The following is a 15,951-nucleotide window of genomic DNA, read 5'->3' as shown; positions in this document are numbered from 1 at the left end:
AAATATAAAGCACTTTAGAACGAGTACAATAACGCGAGCACTCGAGTCCAGCCGTAAAACAATTGTATTCCGCTGTTCTACAGGAGCCCGATTCTAATTCAACAAATTGTTATGGTTTTGATCCGACCTTCATGATCGTCTTGGTGGTTGGCGCGCATTCCACGCACGACTTTCACTTCATTTCGCATGCACCAATCAGGCTGACAATCGCTATCGCTTCGCCATCGAATCGCTTTGTGTCTCTCTATCACTCTTCCATATTAGTGCGACAGTGACAGTTGCGTTTCGATCGCTACGGAGCGTAAGCGATTGGCACGTTGGCTACGCGGCCAGCGAAAGCGATCTTCAGGGTCGTGTCAAAATAAGATAAAACAAGTTGTTAAATTAGAATCGAGCTCTTGTTTGTTTTATGGCACTGGCATCTGATGGCTCTTTAAAATAATAGGAAGAGTGCTAAAGTTTTTCAAGCTATGTGGTAGCGTCAAACTGTGGAAGTGTTAATATAAACGTCATATTTTCATAGAAGTTTTATATGGCGGCACTCAATCGCTTACTAAGTTCACAGGATAAGGTAAGATAAGATAAAAGATAGTTTATTCAAGTAGGCATATTTCAATGCGCTTATGAACGTCAAATAAAGCTACACCGGCTCCAACCCACACCTCTGCCCCAAGAAGATTTAAATCCCCCCTCAATTGGAGGAGGGTATCCCAATATGGGACCGGCAACAAACTCGGCGGGACACATCTTTTCAAAACATTATTACATCTTATAATTAACATACTCCCGTATCTTCCCGCCTGGCGCAGCTTGTTTTGAGTACATATCATTCAGGCAGAGTCCACTTACGAGGAGACGTAAGCCGGAAATACGACGCAGTTACCCTACTATCCTATCATATTAACTAGTGTTGCTATTCCTATAGCAGAGTGAAATTTTGCCTGTTTTACTAGTTTTTGGAATATAAACAGCCGCCTAAAAGTCTTACTGCCGTATTCGAACTTCAAGATATTCACAAGAGACGACACGTACTAGATCCATTCTAGATACGTTATAGCTTAGATTTCAACTAGTTCTCTTTTGCAGCGCAATTCGGGCAACCAATGTCATTTTTACTATAGATCGTGTTAGATATCTGTGAATTAGATCTCTAAGTAATATCTTGTGGAAATCGTTCAAGAGTATCTCCAGAATCGCGGAAATGCCAAATTTGACAGGTTAGATCTTAAACATATCGTTATCGTATCTTGGCGATGTCTAAAAGATATCTAATAGATGTCTATTACAAAATCCGAATCGGGCCCTTACTCTCTTATTCATAAAACTTTACGGGCCTAATTTAGTTAAATTATGTTTCATCCCTTTCTTACAAATACATAAGTCAAAATGACAGATAAGGACAAATGATTATTAGCTAATTGAGCTAGCGTGTTTATGAATAAGGGGGTTATTTTTTTAATCATTGGATGAACTATTATGTAACAAAATTGAACATAATTTGGACACCACTCGCCGTTACATTTACCACGCACTTAACTTACATATGTATCAGTTTGAACGAGACACGCTGCACGTAATAAAATAAGAAAATAAAATATCAATAACAAATTTAATGTTTAATTGGAAAATTCCGCTCCACGCGACGCCCCTGGGACACCCTCTATCCTTATCCTTAACAACAGTATAGTATATCTATATAAATAACCCCTGTAGATACTGCAGATTTCCACACTCTATGTGCTCGAGGTACTTATAGTTTCAATACTGCTATTATTGTTGTAAACTTATAACAATTATAAAGTTAGGAGAAAAATAAAGTTACATTTGGATTGCCACTGCAGCAGCGTTGTTATACTGTTGCAGCATTATTAACCTTTTGGACGCCAATGACCGATATATCCGCACCGTAGGTTCAACGCCAAAGACCGATTAATCGGTCACAGACCACAGACCAACATAGACTTCCGTGCATATGCATAAAGTTCAATTTCAGTTTTGACACTTTGGTGACGTGGCGTCAGCGTGACAGCTTTTGTGTTTGACACGGCGTCGAAAAGGTTAAGGTGACGTTCGGATGTTAACAGCAGCTGCATTACTGCTGCCGCGTCGTTGTTGCCGCCGCGTGAAAATGAGTGACGGAATGAACTTCACTCATTTTGCCAGAAAAATTGACAGATACAGCGGCGGCATCAGTAGCAGTTTAGCAACAGATGCGGCTATGGTCGCAATCCGAACGTCACCTTTATGTAGGTACTCGTACTGCTGTAGCGTTGGCGTGGTCGATAATCGATATCACTGTCAATTTCTTGGTAAATTGCGCAACAAAAATTCTGTGAATACAAAATGAGATATGTCTAGACTATATTCAATTATTCACCGCCAGCGCGTGCTACGAGCTACGAGCGTAGCCGATAACACAGAAAAAACTGTATATTGTAGCAAAAAGCGCCTACGAAAAGGGAACCTGAGGGCCTACCGCGAACCACGTCCGACGTGTTACCTCCCTGTCACACTTACGTACGAATATGCAAGTGCGACAGAGAGGCAACACGTCGAACGTGGTTCGCGGTAGGCGCTCTGCCTAGCGGGTCGCTGGCAGTGAATGTGTTAAAGCGGACAATATATTTAAACACGAAATGTAGAGATATATCTCTATTTGCAACACTATTATGGGGCGGCCCATACTTTTGGCACGTTGTTTCATCCGATACCTAATTAATGCTGAACGAATAAGTTTAGTGTTTAAAATTAGCCCTTTTTGGTACCACTGTGAAGAGATGCTTAACATGGCTACGCACGATATTCATCGCAAATTTAGTTTTTTTCATCAAAATCATCCCTTGATATCCAGCCGGTATACGCTAAAGTCCTAAAGATAGTTTCATACACCGACGTATAAAGGTTCCCAAACTTTTGCCTCGACTCTTGCACGTCCGTTGAATTATGTAGCCGACAGTTTTTAAAGCAAAGTCCGGTGGAACTTCAGGATTCAGTAACGATTAAATAGACATTGAGAAAGTTTCAATAAAGTAGGGAGTATACTTACTCGTAGTACCTAAGTACTTATAATAATATTTGCGTTGTTATGTGGGTTAACAACGTCAGGAAAATAATTTGAAATAATTTTACGGTTTAGACTCACTTGTTTTAAGTCACTTGCGCGACAAGTGAGTCTAAACCGTAAAAATATTCAATGTTAGAATGTCTCACAACTGTTTAAATTCGAATTTGAAATAACTTTATAAAAGATGTTACATTAAATATGGGACAATGTGTGACAACCACAAAGTATAGGCAACCTAAGAGAGCAATTAGGAGCCATGAAGCTGATTTAATTAAAATTTAATTGTAACATGAAAAAAAGAACCAAACATCTTTTTTTCTCAGATGTAATTTATCTATCTCATAAAATTTAAGATTATCCCACGGTGTTTCATTTAGATTAAAATAATAATATCATCGTTTCGTTTATAGAAGAATATTCACCGGGTTTATTAGAATGCACAGCATACTTTCCGTAGGATATATGTAGGTACAGTAAAAACATACACGAGTACCTAACTAATTTAAATATTTAGTCTTTGGAATTGGAAATATAAGTTATCTTCTTAGCAAACCGCCCCATCAAAAACATATAAGCCATAAAACAATACTAAACGAGGGCATTTAGCCTAATGAATATTATACCGCCGGAATCACCCTATAAAACTGCGGAACCACAGACATTTAAATACGATGCCTACCCCAACTTTAACTTTTTTAATAAGCCAACCCAACTGACTCTGAAAGATTAACTACCAAACTTTGTCCGTAAAACCACCCTCTCCTTAACAAATGCTTCAACTTACCTGCTTACGTCATCAATGGATTAAAACACTTCTTAATTTGGATGAAAGTTTGAGGTGGGAGTGCCGCGAGCGCGCGACCGTTCGTGTCGGCGGGCAGGCGAGTACTGAAGTGGGTTTTTAAAATTCAGAGGGTCGGGAGGCAGCGACCCTAGTGCAGCCTGCATTTGTCTGAAATAAAACACTTTGTTTTACCCCTCTGTTATGATGTCTTGGTAACCTTTGAAGTTTTAGCCGGTTGTAGCAATTTGAAATCAATAAAGTTTAAGGTTCAGGAGGCCGATTTTTGAAATTCGACCGTTCGATTTCGTGTTTTGGTTCAGTAATATTATCTCCACTACTAGGCATGTAAATTCTACTAATAGAATTGAAAACGAGTGGTCAATACCACTAGATTCCCAATATCTATCGCTCGAATTTCAAAAATCAGCATTTCGCTGGTTTCCACCGATTTTCGAGTGCCGAAATCGAGCGATCGAAATTCAAAAATCGGCGCCCAGTGTGTTTTGTATCTCTTCTTCTTCTTTGTCCTCGCCTTGTCCCATTTCAGTTGGGGTCGGCTCTCCTAATCAATCTTCGCCAGGCCATTCTATCCTGGGTCGTCTGTGGATCTAATTGGGCTAACTCCAGATCTTGGTTTATTTTAGATGTCCACGTGTCTCGGGGCCTGCCTCGTCCTCTCGTTCCGGTTTCAATGTCAAGCACTATGTGCCCAGCCCCCAGTGTGTTTTGTATATTGAGAATTAATTTTAATACAAACTTGCAGACTATTTAGTACAGCCAGAGGTCTTATCGTTTTATCGTCGATCTCAAGTACTTAAGGATCATAAATACAGTAAACAGTATACGGCGTAATATATGGCGTAAGTACTGTTCATGAATCATTCTATTACAGAACCGACTGAATGAATCACATACTAATGGGCGCGAAACGAAGCTGCGAAGTCTTAACGCAAATGAGAATGAGAAACTGCGAGTTTCGTTCATCATTTTCCTCGCGTTTTCCCGGCATTTTGCCACGGCTCATGGGAGCCTGGGGTCCGCTTGGCAACTCATCCCAGTAATTGGCGTGGGCACTAGTTTTTACGAAAGCGACTACCATCTGACCTTCCAACCCAGAGGGTAAACTAGGCCCGTATTGGGATTAGTCCGGTTTCCTCACGATGTTTTCCTTCACCGAAAAGCGACTGGTAAATATCAAATGATATTTCGTACATAAGTTCCGAAAAACTCATTGGTACGAGCCGGGGTTCGAACCCGCGACCTCCGGATTGCAACTCGCAAGCTCTTACCGCTAGGCCAGCCACCAGCGCTTCTCGCACGCTTCTTCGATACTCGAATATACATGAATAGAGTTAAACCAAGATAGGTCTGCAGCGATTCGGATTCACAGACATTGCAAGTGTTATTTATACCTCAGTCATATAATTTCATAGAAGTTTATTGCTAAATAGCGTATTATTATTATGTCGTATTTATGTGTATCCCTTCAGTCTTGGTCTTCCTATAATCTTTACACATACTAATCCCAGCCCCTCGGAGAATAATATTATTGGATTTCGTCCGACAGGCCAAAATAAGAAGGCGTAAATTGTAATCTATATATATAAATGCAAGTGTCCTGACTGACTGACTGACTGACTGACTGACTGATTCATCAACGCAGAGCCGAAACTACAAAAGCTAGAAAGTTGAAATTTGCACACTAGGTTGCATTTATAAAGTGTACACGAGATACGAAGCGATTTTGAAAAATTCAACCCCTAAGGGGGTTAAAAAGGGGATGAAAGGTTGTATGGGGTACAAGTTTTATTTTAAGCTAGGAATTTGAAACTTTGTAATAATGTATTATATTAAAAAACAAGGAAACTAATTTCAGCGTTTTCGAAAATTCATCCCCCAAGGTGGTGAAAAAGGGGTTGAAAGTTTGTATGGAGATCAAATATTTTTGTGAGTGTGGGACTTGAAACTTTGTAATTGAGGATATTATTATAAGACAGTAAAAGTAATTTCAGCGTTTTTGAAAATTCATCCCCTAACAGGGTTAAAAAGGGGTTGAAAGTTTGAATCCATTACAAATGCTTTGAAACTTCTTAGAAAGGCATAATAGCCGATTACAAAAAAAAGTAATTGCGACGTTTTAGGAAATTCAACCCATAAGGGGGTTAAAAAGGGGATGAAACTTTGTCTTGGGGTGCAAATTTTATTTTAAGCTAGGACCTTGAAACTTCGCAAAAAGGTATTAAATTAAAAAACAAGAAACTAATTTCAGCGTTTTTAAAAATGCATCCCCCGAGGTGGTGAAAAAGGGGTTGAAAATTTGTACGGAGATCAAATATTTTTGAGAGTGCGGGATTTGAATCTTAGTATAAAGCCATATTATTAGAAATCAAGAAAAGTAATTTCAGCGTTTTGTAAAATTCAACCCCTAACGGGGTTAAAAAGGGGATGAAAGGTTGTATGGGGTACAAGTTTTATTTTAAGCTAGGAATTTGAAACTTTGTAATAATGTATTATATTAAAAAACAAGGAAACTAATTTTAGCGTTTTCGAAAATTCATCCCCCAAGGTGGTGAAAAAGGGGTTGAAAGTTTGTATGGAGATCAAATATTTTTGTGAGTGTGGGACTTGAAACTTTGTAATTGAGGATATTATTATAAGACAGGAAAAGTAATTTCAGCGTTTTTGAAAATTCATCCCCTAACAGGGTTAAAAAGGGGTTGAAAGTTTGAATCCATTACAAATGCTTTGAAACTTCTTAGAAAGGCATAATAGCCGATTACAAAAAAAAAGTAATTGCGACGTTTTAGGAAATTCAACCCCTAAGGGGGTAAAAAAGGGGATGAAACTTTGTCTTGGGGTGCAAATTTTATTTTAAGCTAGGACCTTGAAACTTTGCAAAAAGGTATTAAATTAAAAAACAAGAAAACTAATTTCAGCGTTTTTAAAAATTCATCCCCCGAGGTGGTGAAAAAGGGGTTGAAAGTTTGTACGGAGATCAAATATTATTGAGAGTGCGGGACTTGAGTCTTTGTATAAAGCCATATTATTAAAACTCAAGAAAAGTCATTTCAGCGTTTTTAAAAATTCATCCCTTAAAAGGGTTAAAAAGGGGATGAAAGGTTGTATGGGGTTCAAGATTTATTTTAAGCTAGGAATTTGCAACTTTGTAAAAATGTATTATATTAAAAAATAAGAAAACTAATTTCAGCGTTTTTGATAATTCATCCCTTAAGGTGGTGAAAAAGGGGTTGAAAATTTGTATGGATATCAAACATTTCTTCGAACGCGCGACTTGAATCTTTCTATTTGGGGATATTATTAGAAGACAGGAAAAGTTATTTCAGCTTTTTGTGAAATTCATCCCCTAACAGGGTTAAAAAGGGGTTGTAAGTTTGTATGGGGTTCAAATTTTATTTTAAGCTAGGAACTTTAAACTTCGTAAAAGGGTATTATTTTAAACGGGCAATAAACTAATTTCAGCGTTTTTAAAAATTCATCTTTTAAAAGGGTTAAAAAGGGGTTGAAAATTTGTATGGGGTTCAAATTTTATTTTAAGCTAGGAACTCGAGACTTCGTAAAAAGGTATTTTATTAAAAGAGAAGAAAACTCATTTAGTGTTTTTGAAAATTCACCCTCAAGTTGGTGAAAAAGGGTTAAAATTTTGTATGGAGATCAAACATTTTTGTGAGTGTGGGACTTGAATCGAATCTCGAATATTATTAGAATACAAGAAAAATAATATCAGCTTTTAAAAAATTCATCCCCTAAAATGGTTAAAAAGGGTTTGAAAGTTTGTATAGGGTTCAAATTTTATTTAAAGCTAGGAACTTCAAACTTCGTAAATAGGTAGTTAGGTAGTAGGTTTTATTAAATAGAGGACATGAAAATCTTCTAAGGGGGTTACATCGAGGACAATTTTATTCAGTTAGGGTCTTGAAACTTCGTAGGTTGCGGTAGACAAGTCTCATGCGTTGTATAATATTAATAATTAAGAAATGATTAACCGTCCTACCGCAATCTCTTGCTGCATAATGTTCTAAGCGAATGTAGAATATATAACCACCAATATACAAATCCACGCGTACGAAGTCGCGGGCAACAGCTAGTATTCATATACCGAGGTAATATCTTGCACAATATATTCCAATTTAGTGTCACACAAACCTAGCCACCTCCATAAAATCGAAAATACGGTTTCATTTTAAAATAACATTCAGAAATAACATGATATTTGACACGAACATTTAAGTAACACATATCTACGTCTGCAACTAGTTTTTGTTGCTAGAAATTGTAAGAAATTAGATCAACTAAAAATTTACATATAAAACATCTACTCGATCTATTTTCTTTGTATATTAAATTTTAGCAACGAAAACTAGTACCAGACATATGTAGATATATGTTACGTTAATGTTCATGTCATGTTTCATATACTTAATTCAAGTACAGTCGCCATCAGATATTTCGGAGCGGCAAAGGTGCTCACAAATATCTGAGCACGCCTCTATTGTCAAGGTGATAGAGTGCTTGTTCAGATATTGTGAACACCTTAGCCGCTCCGATATATCTGATGGCGACTGTACGTCTTATGTATGTCTTAAAATGAGAAGAAAAGGCACTATCAAAAAGGATAGCTGACGCCACTGGTGACCGTAGATCAGGGGGCCGATTTTTGAAAGTCGGCCGCTCGTTTCGTGTATTTCGTTCAGCAATATCTCCACTACTAGGCATGTAAATTCTACTAATAGAATCAAAAACGAGTGGTCAATACCACTAAATTCACAATTTATATCGCTTGTATTTCAAAAATCAGCATCTCGCTGTTTTCCACCGATTTTCGAGTGACGAAATCGAGCGATCGAAATTCAAAAATCGGCCCCCTGGCAGCTTCCTCGCATAAAGAATAAGTATTGCGATACAGCGAGGAAATGCTGCCAGTATCTACGGCACCATTCCGCAGGGGGATATTTTGTAATTATTTATTTTAAGTTTAGTTTTATTTATTTTTAGATTTCGTTTTTAAGGTTTGTAGGTTAGTTATTTAATTATGTTTTTTTCCTAGTTATGTATATTAAAACTAATTACAATTTAAAATGTAATTAGTTTGTATGTAGTTAGTTTGTATGTAGTGTATGTATGTAGTTGAGTTGTCAGGCTGTGAGGGGCGTTATGTCGGAGTACTTACAGCCGCACCAGATCGGCTTTGGTACGACAAGGGGTTGCGAGGCGGCAATACACGCTACTAGATCGTTTGTTTTAGAGCGTGATAACACAGATGGTGTCATTGTCAAGGTAGATTTGAGGAACGCTTTTAATTGCCTTGACAGGGACACTATGTTAAGGGAAGTCTTGGAGCTTGTGCCGTCTCTCTACCCCTTTTTGTATCAATGTTATTGTACCTCTACCAATCTTTACCTCAAGGAAGAATTGATAATATCACAAGTTGGGGCACAACAAGGAGATCCTTTGGGTCCCTTGATTTTTTGTCTGGCGATACAGAAGGCCATTGTCAAGCTTAAGTCTGCACTTAATGTGTGGTATCTTGACGATGGTACGATTGGGGGAAAGCCGGACGAAGTCGTGGGGGACCTACGTCAGTTGATACCAGCCTTGAAAGAGTTAGGTCTGGAAGTGAACCCAGCAAAGTGTGAGCTCTATACCTGCGGACCGGTATCGGATTCTTATTTGGATAGTTTGCAGTCTATATTGCCTGGGGTTAAAACGGTGAACAGGTCTGGGTTATCTTTGTTGGGGGCGCCCATTTTTCCAGACGGAGTCGCCGCTGCTCTACAAGTCAAAAAGGACGCTCTGGTCGCCGTTCGAGACCATTTGCTCAATTTGTCATCCCATGTCGCCTTGACTCTATTGCGGAATTGCTTTGCCACGCCTCGGATGACTTACATCCTCAGAACATCCCCGACGTGGCAGTTCGTTGACGAAGCAAGGGATATCGACCGTGAGCTCAGGGCGACTTTGGAGATGGTTTTGAATGTGGAGCTTAGCAACACACAGTGGGTTCAGGCTGCTCTTCCCATACGGTATGGTGGTTTAGGGATACGCGCGGTTGAGGGGTTAGGGCTAGTCGCGTTTCTTGCGTCGGCTCACGGGGCTGCGGATCTTGCCACTCGCATTTTCCCTTTACATGGTGGTAATTTTCCGGTCCCGTTAGTTTCTGATGCTCTAGCGAGATGGTCGGATGCTATCCCCGGCGCTAAGCGGCCTGACAATCCCGCTGTTCAGAAGCAATGGGATGACTTGTGGAGCAAGCACGTCTACGACTCACTGTTGGGTGTTGCCTCGGGTGCTGACGTGGCTCGCCTTAAAGCCCTTGAGCGACCAGAGTCTGGAGCGTGGTTACATGCCTTGCCTTCGCCGCAGCTTGGGACGCTCTTAGACAACGATTCTTTGAGAATTTCAGCGGCTCTCAGGTTGGGGGCAAGGGTGTGTGAGGCCCATCGTTGCCGTTGTGGAGTATTGGTGGGGGAAGATGGGCACCACGGTCTGAGTTGCCAGAGGTGTGCTGGGCGGTTCCCGAGGCACCACTCGATTAATGAGATCGTGCGGCGGGCTTTAGTGTCGGCTAACGTGCCGTGCGTTTTGGAGCCGCCGGGGTTGAGTCGCACAGACGGTAAGAGGCCAGATGGACTTACCTTGATTCCGTGGCGGAGGGGGCGCTGCCTTTTGTGGGATGCAACTTGTGTTAGCACTTATGCTGCATCTCATTTGAGGCAGACCACAAGCTGTGCTGGCTCAGCAGCGGAGTCCGCGGCAAGGGCTAAGCACGCGAAGTATTCCGCGCTGGAATCCTCGTACGACTTTGTGCCAGTGGCTATCGAGACGGCAGGGCCTTGGGGGTCAGAGGCTCGCGCTTTCTTTAGGGATTTGGGGCGTCGTTTGCGCGAGAGGGGCTGCGATCCTCGCTCTGGGTCGTATCTGGTTCAGCAGGTTTCCATTGCAGTTCAGCGGGGGAACGCAGCAGGAATAATGGGGACCTTTGAGCCAGGTACGATTCAGGGTGGTTTATTTTAGATTTTTGTGCTGTATTTATTTGTAGTTTTAGTATATAAGTTAGTTTATAGGTATTTATTGTAAATTATCTGTAATGTGACTTTATATTATATTAAAATGAGATACGTAGAGTCATTATATTTAAAATGAGATGTTAACTTCGATTGTATGTGAGCGGCTTTTTAGCGGCGTTTTCGTGTGGCTCTTAAGAAATACATTTTATTACAATAAAGTAAATTTACAAGATACATTATATTAAACACTAAAAACCTAAAGTTGCCCGGGGCATCGTCCCCAGGACGCTTGCTGCGTTTCCCCGCTGGATTGCCAAACTTAAGAAATTGATAATTTAAACTAGTTTTACTTTATCAAAGCGCTATAAGGCTGAAAATGTAAGCACTAAATCTGGATTCAGCAATTATTTTCTATAACAAAATGTATTTTTTCCGCAAAGATATCTAGGACCTTTTTGTGTAGAATTTAATAAGCTTAAATATTGCCGTGCACCACATTTTCATGGAGAACGTAGATTTAGAGTAAAACGCAAATTTCTCCAGGATGGTGCACATTTTACAAGATGGCTGCGATTCCTCGAGGTCGCAAAGAGACCTTTAATTGCCACATATACCAAATTTCAGGACTGTTCTCTCTATTTCGTGTGGTTAGACCTAATCCGATTGTGCTATATGATTATAGCGCTAGTTTAAAAAACTCTGTATGGTCTAATACAAAAATACGGAAATATTTCGCGATAGACCAACATAAGCCCATTATTTCGGCCGGCTTACCGACCAGACGGGCAGGCTGCTTATTGCCACTCAGTTTTATTATACTCGGAGGATTTGGCCTGATAAACTCCAACGAGGGCCTGGGAATAAGACCATGTATTAGACGTGGTTGCTGGGACAATCTTATGCTATATTCTTATATCGAAGATAGTGATGATAACAATTATATATCTGGTACTAGTTTTCGTCGCTAATAGTTGTTAATACTGTTTAGACAACAACGGTTCACTCACTTGAATTTTTAGTCGTTATTGGTTGGTTATTGGCGACATGTTTCATGTGTGACATGTGTGTGTTGAGTATTGGAAACATGTCGCCAATAGCGACTAAAAATTCAAGTGAGTGAAAGCGTTGTCGTCTAAACAGTTTAAAATATGTCTCACGAAAGTTTAATATCGATTAGTTGTTATACGTAGAAAATAGAGTAAGTAAGTACAAGTTTTGTGTGTATGTATGCTTGCGATAATCTCAAAAACTACTAAACGGATTTTCATGCGATTTTCACCGAGTGATTCTTGCGAAAGATTTAGTGCATAATTTGTTTAGGTTTTGTGTAACCCGTGCGAAGCCGGGGCGGGGCGAACGAAAACTAGTAATATGTTACCTGAATGTTCATGTCTACTTTTCATGTTATTTCAAATTGTCGTTTATAAATCAGAGCCAAGGCCCCAACGTTCTCGGTTCTCAGTACAAAATTTATCCGTCAAGCCGTAGCCATTTTGGTGGTGGGCAAGCTGTGTATGAGTTTAGTGCACGTTTTTAGGGATAATAGCACTCCTTTGGGGTAATAGCACAAATGCCAATGACCTTAATAATTCATGATGCATGTGAGCAGCTGCAACTGTGGTTCTCATCAAATGGCCTACTCTTGAACGTCGCAAAGTCTAACGTCATGATTTTTTCGGGTCGTGACACTAGGGTGCCTTTGTGCATTGCCGATGGTCCAATGCCTTTGTGTACTGTGAGCAAATTCCTGGGCTTTACAGTTGACTCGAATCTTGGCTGGAAGTGTCATGTTGACCAATTATGTAATAAGTTGAGTAGTGCTGTCTTTGCCATTAAAAAACTGCAGCCACTCATAACGAGAAAATCATTAAAAGCTGTATACTTTTCCCATTTCCACTCCTTAATATCCTATGGTACGTTGATATGGGGAAATTCTACCGATGCCAAGCGAGTCTTAATACTCCAAAAAAGAGCTATTCGATTACTGGCAGGAGTCCAAGGCAGACATCCGTGTAAAAAACTTTTTAAACAACATCGAATCATGACGCACTACTCCTTATACATATTTCAAATATTGATGTTTGTGAGAAACAATTTAACCATGTTTAATCGCGTCGAGGTTGCGGGCAAACAGCTCCGATCCACGGGGAGACTACGCACAGTGCCGCGTCGCATGGCACTTTCAGTCAAGAATCCGAGGGTGATAGGGCCAACGTATTATGAGCGTCTACCCACTAAATTGCGAACTGAACCATCTGACGAAACATTTGAACGCCAATTGAGACTCTTTTTATTGGATAATCCATTATATTCTGTAAATGAATATATGGAAATGACATGTAATAATCCAAATTGAATGTAATTTATTTTTCTATTGACCTGTTTATCATTTTAGTTTTATATTGACCTATTTTTCATTTTATTTTATTTTAATTTGACGATCATTATGAGATATCCGTGCTTAGCTTAGCCATATTGACATTGTTGTTTTTTTATATTTTTTATTTTATATTATTTGACATTTTTAATAATTTAGTTAATTAATCGATTGCTTATAATGGTTTTTAAATTGTGTATTGCTTGACATTTGTATAATTATAATCAATTGTTATTTTTCTACTTGACGATCATAATATAAATTCGTATAGATTAGTGTAAAATAATTTATATTGTAATTTCATATTATGAAATAAATAAATCTAAATCTAAATCTAAACCTATTTATTTTACAGAAAAAGTGCATCCGAATTTTAGTTAACATAAAACAATGGGAAAGTTGTCGACCATATTTTAAAGACCTAAGAATATTAACACTTACCTCCTTATACATTTTTGAAGTTTGCACTTTCGTCAAGCAACACAGCTCTTTTTTTCTACAAGCAAAAGACCGCCACACAAAAGCATTAAATCTTCGCCACAATAACTACCTTTCCTTGCCTATTTCTAGCTTAAAAATATTTCATTCCGGACCACACACGATGTGTATAAAAATCTTTAATAAAATACCCCAATCAATAAAACAAATCGAAAACCCAAATCTATTCAAAAGATCGCTTAATAAATACTTAACAGAGAAATCGTTTTACACGCTTCAGGAATTTTATGATGAGGTATCATATTATTATTAGAAATATCTATAGGTATCTGCACTTAAACCATTTTGTTTCATTTTATATTAAATAAATGTTATTAATATTATGCTTAACGTAAGCAAATTAGCTCTTACGATACATTAATGTGATCTCATATATATAATGTTATGTAAGTCAGAAGAAACTACTGTAGTACTTAGTTTGTTATTTATTTATAAGATTGCTGCGCCCTTGCAGGGTCCATATTATGTATAGGTACCTACCTAATATTATGTAATATGTTTGCAATAAATGCTTTTGACTTTTGACTTTTGATGTGGATTTGTCGATTTTAATCATGTTATATATCGATACTCTCTACACAGCAGAACGGAATAGCGATTAATTGAAGCTTCGATATCTACACTAAAAATAAACAACCGGAAATGCTAATGGATAATGAATACTTTATAATATAATAATAAACTCTATTATAGCGAAAAACATATTTTATTTGCTTTTAATGTAACTTTTATATATGTGGCGTTCCATGCCTCCTTTAGACAATAATTCAAATAATTATAACGGGATCATAATTAAGAGTAACTTAAAAAACTTCTGAATTAATGATTACAAGGATAAATTTTATATCTGGTTTAATTTATCGGCCGTATTGGATTTACACACTGTATATAAAGTTGTCTTATAATGGTTATTTGTTCATTTTAGGTAGTTAAAACCCTTTCAAGTAAAATTTAAATTGTAAAAAGGCCGTATAGTTTATCGATATGACTTTATCGACGTGGCTACATGCCTCTGGTTCCTCATTGTTAATCGTACATAAAATTTGGCTGTGTGTGTGGGGCTACGGTGACAGATGGCTTAGACTTAATCTTTAAAAATCACTGACTTAATATAAAAGAAATAGACACACAAAGCAGAACAAAAACGTCAAGAAATGTGGATCCCAATGACGTTTCGCACCATTTGCATTGATGATAAAAACGCTTACGTAAATTTTGAGTCAAGATAAATGTTTCGTACAGAAAAGAGCTTAATGTCGTAAGCATTAAGTGTCAAATTTGCAAACATAAGTACCAACACTGTTAAAACATTTAGTCCGATGGCACTAAACGTAACGTATTTACGTCAAACAACGTCAAACGAGAATAATGAACGAATGGAGTCACTTTGGTACACTTTAATATGTATTACTGAATCGCGATTAGAAAGGGATTGAGATAGCTGTCAATCCATATTGATTTTGACGTAAGTGTATGGAAATCTGTTATTTCTAATTCCTTTCTGATCGCGGCATGATAATATTACTGTACAGGAAAACCAATTGAAGTAATAAATAAAACAAATTTAATTTAATTGGGAGCTCAAATAAAATTAATTCGTGGTTCAAATTCAAACAAATTAAATTTTTAATTCGTAAGTATACGTCTTTAAATACTAATTTCCTTGAAATAAATTCTACTTATTAAATAACTGTGTATTTAAGATCTACATTTACTCATAGCGCGGGTGCACGGGGACATTTAGATACTGATTGGATTTTTTTAATAAAGTCTACCTATACTTTATAAAAAAAATCCTGTGGTTGTCACTGTGTTCCGACAGGTTTAGCATTTACAGTTAGTCGATATAAGCCCTTATTGGTGGTGTATATGTCGGAAACAGGGAAATGGGCCGAACACACAAGTGCCGTTTTTTCTTGTTTAAAACTGCATCACCCCTATCTCTTGCTATAATTAAATAGCAGTCCACTTTGCACGTCGCATAGGTTTTCTTGGAAATCTTGAATTTAAACATAATATTATTTCTTATGAATTCCATATAAAAAAATATTGACCTCACATCGACTCATTAGATTTTTGTTCCTTAACATCCCTTCTTTGGTACTAACAAATTAATTTATTCAAAACCATAAAATTACCACCAGATTACATAAATTATGTAATGCTATCCAAAGAACTAACCGAAAGAAATACATTCCATCCT

General features: G+C 38.0%; 1 protein-coding gene across 1 annotated transcript in view; it reads right to left on the bottom strand.

Moving 5' to 3' along the window:
• The window catches only part of LOC134656892 (uncharacterized protein CG3556), a 147,475-nt gene extending 143,511 nt beyond the window's left edge, over window positions 1–3,964 (bottom strand). The window contains exon 1 of the mRNA XM_063512435.1: window positions 3,849–3,964. The gene's annotated coding sequence lies outside the window, so the exon portion shown is untranslated. The remainder of the gene's footprint in view (window positions 1–3,848) is intronic.
• Window positions 3,965–15,951: the final 11,987 nt, after the last annotated feature.

This window comes from Cydia amplana, chromosome 19, assembly GCF_948474715.1.
Source record: "Cydia amplana chromosome 19, ilCydAmpl1.1, whole genome shotgun sequence".
NCBI classification, from domain to species: domain Eukaryota; kingdom Metazoa; phylum Arthropoda; class Insecta; order Lepidoptera; family Tortricidae; genus Cydia; species Cydia amplana.
This window is presented reverse-complemented; position numbering and strand designations above follow the sequence as displayed.